This window comes from Lycium barbarum, chromosome 1 (genome assembly GCF_019175385.1).
Source record: "Lycium barbarum isolate Lr01 chromosome 1, ASM1917538v2, whole genome shotgun sequence".
Taxonomy (NCBI): Eukaryota; Viridiplantae; Streptophyta; class Magnoliopsida; order Solanales; family Solanaceae; genus Lycium; species Lycium barbarum.
The window spans coordinates 160,891,636-160,899,247 of record NC_083337.1 but is presented as its reverse complement, the minus strand read 5'-3'; the positions used below and the strand labels follow the sequence as shown (position 1 = coordinate 160,899,247).

The following is a 7,612-nucleotide window of genomic DNA, read 5'->3' as shown; positions in this document are numbered from 1 at the left end:
ACCCATATTGGTCACTCAAAGAAACTTGTACTTTATTTTATTATGTAAACTTATTTACTCTATTTTAATAATATTGATATTATTTTATAAAACCATATATAATATGACTCGACATACACATGCGACGCACGTGTCGAGAAACTAGTATATATATATATATATATACACACACCCACACAGAGTATTCTTTTTGTTATTTTTATTCATTTATTTCTGGTATGTAACATGTTGTCACTTATGAATCCTTCTTAATGTCACTTTCTATTTGTTGTTTTGTTCTAGAAATGCATCATCACAAGTAAATTTACGAAATTTCGACGTTTTATGCTCTAAATGCTGTCAAATCCGACTAGGCTTATATCAAGAAGCAACACAAAAGGCTTGAAGACTTGTCAAACTTGTTAAGCAATTTAACTACTGATGATTCCACAACATTCCATTCTATACTTGGTTGTGAATTTGCCTTTCCCTTTCCCTTTCCGTATTTGTCTTTGATAAGAGATGGTCACCATCAGGGGTGAGGTTGATGGAGACAAAGAGGTCCCCTTCCCACACAAGGTAAACTCACCATCTCAAACAAAAAGAAAAATAGAGGAAGAAGAGTGGAAATAATTCTGGGCCAACCCTTAGGGACTAATAGTAGCCTTCGGTACTCGGAGATAATGTGGCGGTCTCTCTATCCTTCTCTATTTAAATAGCATGATTAGTTCACATGGCGGAGAGTCAAACTTGTGACCTAAATCACAAATCCCTCAAGCTTTGCCATTTGAGCTAAGCCCTGAGGGTAAACAGCCAATGCTATCCCAATATGTAATTGTACTTCAATGCAGGAATCGTGAGAATTTTCACCAATAGGATTTAAATTATTAAAAAAGATAAAACAAAGTGGTACAAGTAACCCGGACATTAAAGTACATACATAAATTTTCAACCTCCTTTATCCTTGCTATAAAAAAATTCCTAATGTCAAGTATCACACTAACACTTTTTCATAAATGTAAATTTTACCTATATACACAATGTATATTTTTCAAGGGGTCCTTGTTGCAAGGTACATCTGTCCTGTTCCAACTCTTTATTTCAGCTTTCCTGTTTTTAGAAGAATAATTAAAGCTCAGCATCCAGTTTTTCTCCTCTGCCAACCCCACCTAGAACTTTTCTGTTTTCTCCGCTTTGAGAGTGATGAGGACCTGAAGGTGTCAAAAGGAACAACAACTTTAGGTACGACGATAATGAAACTTTAAACTTCTATGGGGAACAATAGAGGGTTAGCTGTTGCTTAAGTGACAAACTTTAGTTACCTCACTAGAGCTAGCTGGTCTCAACCTGCTAGCATTGCCAGGCCTAAGCCCCAATAAAGGATGAGGGTTGCGGAAAACTAGTCGCTTTACGATTAATTAGCCGATCCTAACTTGTTTGAACTGAGGCATAGGTGTTATGTTTTTAGTCTGTGAAAAAACTCAAGAAATTTCAATGTGTGTTTGGGTTCTTCCACTAGGCCTAACAGTACATGTAATAACATGACCAGTGTTACATTAAGCAAATACTCTGCTTAACAAGCGTGAAAAAGAAACCAAAAATGTGCGACGAATAAATGACTCAACTAATGAGGGAGAAAGAGTGTGGCATTGGCATAACTTCACAAGCCTGCTGAGACCAGTCCGTGTAATGTAACGATACCAATCAAGACATTGTCATGATCAATGACTGGCAAGAATTGAACTGGAGATGGTGGAGACTCCATTTTCTGCATTGCTTCTACTGCCATTGCATCAGGACCAATTGTCCTTGGTTTCCTGTAACACCAAACAAGTTGTAAAAATGAGTTACCCAACAAGATCACAAACATAAATAGTACTACAGTTTTTTCCACAAAAAAGCAATTACTTATCTCGTAGTGTTTCCTATAAGAAAATTTTAAAATGGTATGTCTTCCTTCCCAATAATATTAGATAAACTAATACTCCAATTATGATAACCTCAAGGGAAAATCTCCATCTTTAATGCTTGAGATGGCAATCCTAAGAAGACTCCAATGCTAAGATCGGCTAGAATAGTTGTCTAATAAACTAACAGTATTTATGTGACCATAGAACTTTTCTCAACATTGTACCAGATCAACGTTGGACAAAGAATAATATGATAGTGAGATGATGAAAGGGAACTGAATTTATAGGAATATAATTTCTCGGGGGAAAGACTTGATTATTGCCAACAGTTTGTTGTTTCTTGGGTAATTAAAAGACATTTTTGTAGTCAACCTTCTTGACAGTCCCAGTTCCTTTTCGAGTCAATTGTCCATGAATTTATTCAACATGAAAAGGATGAGAAGATTATGCAATATGATAAACTATTACCACTAGTGACGGGCAGAGAAAATCTGATCAACAATGGGCTTTAAGGGCAGAACCAAAACGCAACTCATTGCACTTGTGTGGCAAGTCAAAAGACCCCATCAGACTTTGATAGCACAAACAAGACAGCACTAACCCGTAAAGCAAAAAACAAAACAAAAAATATCACAAAAGTGCGTATTCATCTGAAGGAAGTCGGAAACAGACCTAAAAACCTCAGTAAATATCTAATGTTAATTTAACCATGCTCACAATGCTGATCTATAAAATCATCTTAGTACTTCATAAGAAAATATGAAGTACCAGGACAAGTAACAATTACTCATGTTTGAGGCGGATAGAAATTAAATCAGATAGGGTGTGTGATGCATGCAGGATCATGCTCAAGTAAAAGAATCTTTGTTCAAAATACGGAAAAGGGTCAGATTTACCCTTGTACTCTCACAAATAAGCTAGATTTGCTCTTCGTTATACTTTTCAACATATTGGCCCTTGTCATCCAACTTTAGGGCCATATTTGCCCTTGTACTTAAAAAAAGCCATATTTACCCCTACTCCGTTAAATCCCCATGTCCCACCTTAATTTTCCTACGTGGCATATTTTTTTCCAAATTAAGTCTGACCACCGTTTTAATTATTTTAACCCGCCCACCCGACCCACCAACCAAAATAAAACCAAATTCCCCACATTATCACCAACCAAAATAAACCCGATCAACGAGGTCATCGTACTCCTTCTGCAGAGTATCACCAGCCCACAGTACACCTCAACCCACATTTTCCTCTGTCCTTCCATTCCGATAAACCTCAAATTTTCCAACTCCTTTCTACAATAAACTCTTTTCTCTACTCCTACTTTCCTTTTATGGCCATCAGAAATGGGCACATTCATTTCTTTGGCTTCTGGCACATTCCTACCTGTTGCTTTTCTTGCCACGATTTTTTCTCCCTTCTCTTTTTCCAGTTGATGATTTGCATTCTATTTCTTCCTTATTTCCCATCAAAACCCCTGATTTTTTTTTATCACCTGGGCAACTTTTTTCAACTTGAGAGATATCAATCAATGCTGTATCATCAATTACTTCAATCTTCAGTGAACACCTCACAGACCCATCATCTTTGGACGCTACCAAATTCTCTTCAATATTGAGTTAAACTTATGAACCTATAACGAATTGATTGCTGTCAGGTACTTAGTGGAATCACGTTGACAAACGAACTGCAAAGCTCAAGTATCATAGCAATGAGCTCCATGGTGCAGAAGAAACCAAGTGTCTAAGCCATTCACAGCGTACAAGCGGGGAGTTGGGTTTATTTTGGTTGGTAGGTTGGCTTTAATCGGGTGGGCGGATTAAAATAATTAAAATGGTGATCAGATTTCATTAGGGAAACAAATATGCCATGTAGGCTCCGCGTACGAAAATTAAGGGGGGGGCATGGGGATTTTGATGGAGTAGGGGTAAATATGGCTTTTTTTGAGAGTACAAGGGAAAATGTGGCCCTAAAGATGGATGACAAGGGAAAATATATTGAAAAGAAGGGCAAACATAGCTTATTTGTGAGAGTACAAGGGCAAATCTGACCCTATTCCGTTCAAAATAAAGCAATGACTCCATGTTGAGAATTTCAACTTCCTGTGCTTTTTAACTGAGGGAAGAAAACAGAGTTCAGTAGAGTCGCTCCTGCTCTGCTGCTCTAAAACTGCAACCTACTACAAACTTCTAAATTCGTAAAAGAACCAAACTTGGCAATTTTTATGCCTACTTTGCCCACTAGAACCACATATTTTGACGGAATCAAGGCCTCAACTGCTACTAACATGTACAAGCATGGTTATTCACAGGAGGCACACTGGAGGCAGTTGTCGCCAGTGTCCTTAAAGCTAAGAGTCCTTGAAATATCAGTTATTTCTCTTTCATTTCTAATGTTGGTGATCTAAATTTTTTCAAATAGTATAATAAGAAACTTTGACCAATCCTATAATAGTCCGGAGAACCTTTAGGAAAAAGACTTGAGCTTCTCATGAGAAGAAAATGCTACTGATTGTTTTGTAAAAAGAGAATGATGCTAGTATCATAAGTTTACCCCTAAGGAATACAGCACCTGCCCCTATACATTTACTCAAACCACAAAGTTAAAAATCTTTCCAAACAATTCGTGTTAGCGAGAGTCCTAATACCAACAGTATTCACGAACCATGATAGTTAATCACATTTGCCATTTCAACGATGGCAGTACATGCATTGCTAAGGAAAAGTTTCCAGCCAAGACTCGAGAAGACAAGAATAATAAAACGAAAAATTAACAAGAAAATTTATTCTTTTAAATGTCATAAAAAATTAACAAGAAATAAACAAGAAAAATATGCATATTTTTTTCCCCTTTCTGTCATTGGGTGCCTCCTTCTGGAACTTATTCTCTTTCTCTCTCTCTCTTCTTTTCCTCTTTTCCGTGGGCAGGTTTTTAGTGGAACTGACATACCAATGGATACATGTTCGATAGATAAATAAGCCAGAAGTTACCTGTTGCACATATCTCCTACCATAAGCTTGAAGATCCCTTCCCCACTAGCTTTCAATGTCCGACGTAAATCACCATCAGTGAATGTGCCTAGTAGATGAAACCCATCATCAATAACAAGGAGGCACCCGCATCCTTTACTGGTCAGCTCTACTAGTTGATCCATAATAAGATCTTGTTCCCTGCATATTGGAAGCTCTTCTTTCTTCTTCATCACATCTCTCACCTGCAAAACGATCTGTCAATCAACCAAACGTTTACCTCCCAACTACAAAATAACTACGACGATAAGCTCGGGCCTAAGAAGTCCTTAGGCAATCGAATTCAGCAGTATAAGTTCTCAATTTACCCAATGAGTTGTAGTTTCTACAAGTCAAGATTCAACTTTGACTTATCAAGATGCACACTTTTGATCCAATTCTTAGCAGATGGCTGAAAGGTAACAATAACCTAGCCTATTAATACACCTTCTTTGTCCAATCATCTCAAGGGAAAGCAAGTGGATTTAGACATCTTTTCAAGAATTGATGCAGAATTGTTGGTATTTATCAGAGCAAACAAGCAAGACGCTAGAATACAAGAAGTCCGAGAAACTTGTATTACTGATTATCCAACATGTTAGCTTCAACTAATTGCAATTGAGCATAATTGCCTAGGTTGCTTTAGCATGTAACTAAACTCAAGCATTAAGACTCGATAGCTTCTAAACAACCGTCAACCAATACTTGTACTTAATACAACAACAGTTACTACTATTACTCCTCAATCCCCAACCACTACAGATCAGCAATATGAATCTCTATATCCACGTTCCTTAGAAAAGATACTCAAAATTCTGTCTTCTAAGACAAATTAAAGGTTTTCTAAAACTAGAGGTACCAAGACACATTATAGAAAACAGAATCTTCATTACGAAGCTCCTTTTCAAGGCACCCCAACAAGGGACAAACGTAAGGGGTGGAACAAGCTTGAACATACCTCCTGTTCATAGCATTCTTATGCAAGTTGAACACACCAACGAACTTACACACTAAGACAAGAGACAATGCCATCAAGATACTCAGTTTTAAACATTAACTAGCCCAGATTTTGCTGAGCATTCTTGGAAATCAAAATAATGGCCCGTTTAGACATCCAATTTTTTTTTTTGCTTTTTTTGCAAAAAACTGTTTGTTACACATTGTGGCCAATTTGTCACTCCAACTTAAAGTTGAGATTTTTAAGTTTGAAAACTGGTTGTAACCACTTTTTCAAGTAAACATATTTTTTCCCTCACAAACCTTCAACAAATTTTCTAGTGAAATGCATGTCCAAACACAACTTCATGTCCAAATACCCCTTTTCAACTTAACTTCAAATGCTACTTTTTGTTCAAATATGACCAAATTCATGTCCAAATGCCTATTAAATCTATCCCACATTTCACATTTTCACAAACAAACATCAAAAAGGAAGACATAGTATTTATATCAATCACCTTAAAGATCAAGCTTTTCCCGATCCTCCCAGCAGGATGATTCGCCGCATACTCTCCTCTGCTCAAATTCCTTGCCCCCATCAAAGCAATTGCCACGGTATCCCCAAAAACCATCTGAATTGCAGTAGATGTAACAGGTGCCAAATCAAAAGGACACAATTCTCTCTCAAGAGGCAAATGCACATTCATATCACACAAACCAATCAAAGAATTCACCTTTACAGAAGTCACACAAATCAAATAACACCCCTTTAGCCTTAGCACAGGGTACAAGCCTTAACAATTCTTCTGTATTTCCACTCTTACTAAACATAACCAAAATATCATTAAAACCCAAGATTCCTATATCTCCATGTAGGGCATCCACAGGGGATAAAAACCCAGATTTTATTCCAAGAGAAATGAGGGTTTGTGAGATTTTTTGTGCCACAAAGCCTGATTTACCAACACCTGTGAAAAAGATTGTGCCTTTGGAATTAAGGAGTGTTTGGGTGAATGTTAGAGTTTGAGAAAGATCAAGATTTTGAAAGAAATGATTGAGGTAATTTTGTTGGGATTTGAAGAGGTTAAGGAGATGAGTTGAGTCTATTATTGATTCTTGATTTTGGGATTGGAGAGTGCATTGTTTTAATGATGGTTGTGGAAGAGACCCCATTTTTGAGATTTTGGGACATTGTCATGTGCTTCTGGTTTTAAAAAATTGAGAAGACTTACGTACGTAACAGGTGTTTGAGAACATGTATAAAAAGTTTGTCCAAAATTTGAGTTGAAAGTGTAATGTAAACATTTTATATCACGTGTGGTGTTCAATTGAAATTTATCTAGTTCGAATGTCTAAATAAATTGTACTGATAAATTTAAAAGGTTGTCTATGTATTTTGCCATATATATGAGTGGAAATAGAGGTGTTCACGTTTTGATTACAAACCAGATTCAAATTGAAAACCGAACCAAATCGATTAAATAAATCCATAGTTGTTTGGGTTTGATTTTGATTTTAATTTTAAAAAAACGATAATATTTGGTTTGGTTTGTTTCTGTTAAACACAAACATAAGAAAAAGCCGAACCAAACCAACAAATTAACAAAAAAATTATAATAATATATACACAATATACTAACCTTTATAATAATTTTAAATCAATAAGACATTTTGCTCTTCCATTAAGGATTCATAATCCACTATTATGTACCTTAACTTTGATTAATATGCTTTCATGCTTTGGGAGTGACAAAGGTTGAGTTACAAAATAATACTCCA

General features: G+C 36.4%; 1 pseudogene; it reads right to left on the bottom strand.

Annotated features, from left to right (window-relative positions):
* Nucleotides 1–1,438: 1,438 nt before the first annotated feature.
* Nucleotides 1,439–7,076, bottom strand: LOC132602304 (probable arabinose 5-phosphate isomerase; annotated as a pseudogene).
* Between the last annotated feature and the right edge of the window lie 536 nt (nucleotides 7,077–7,612).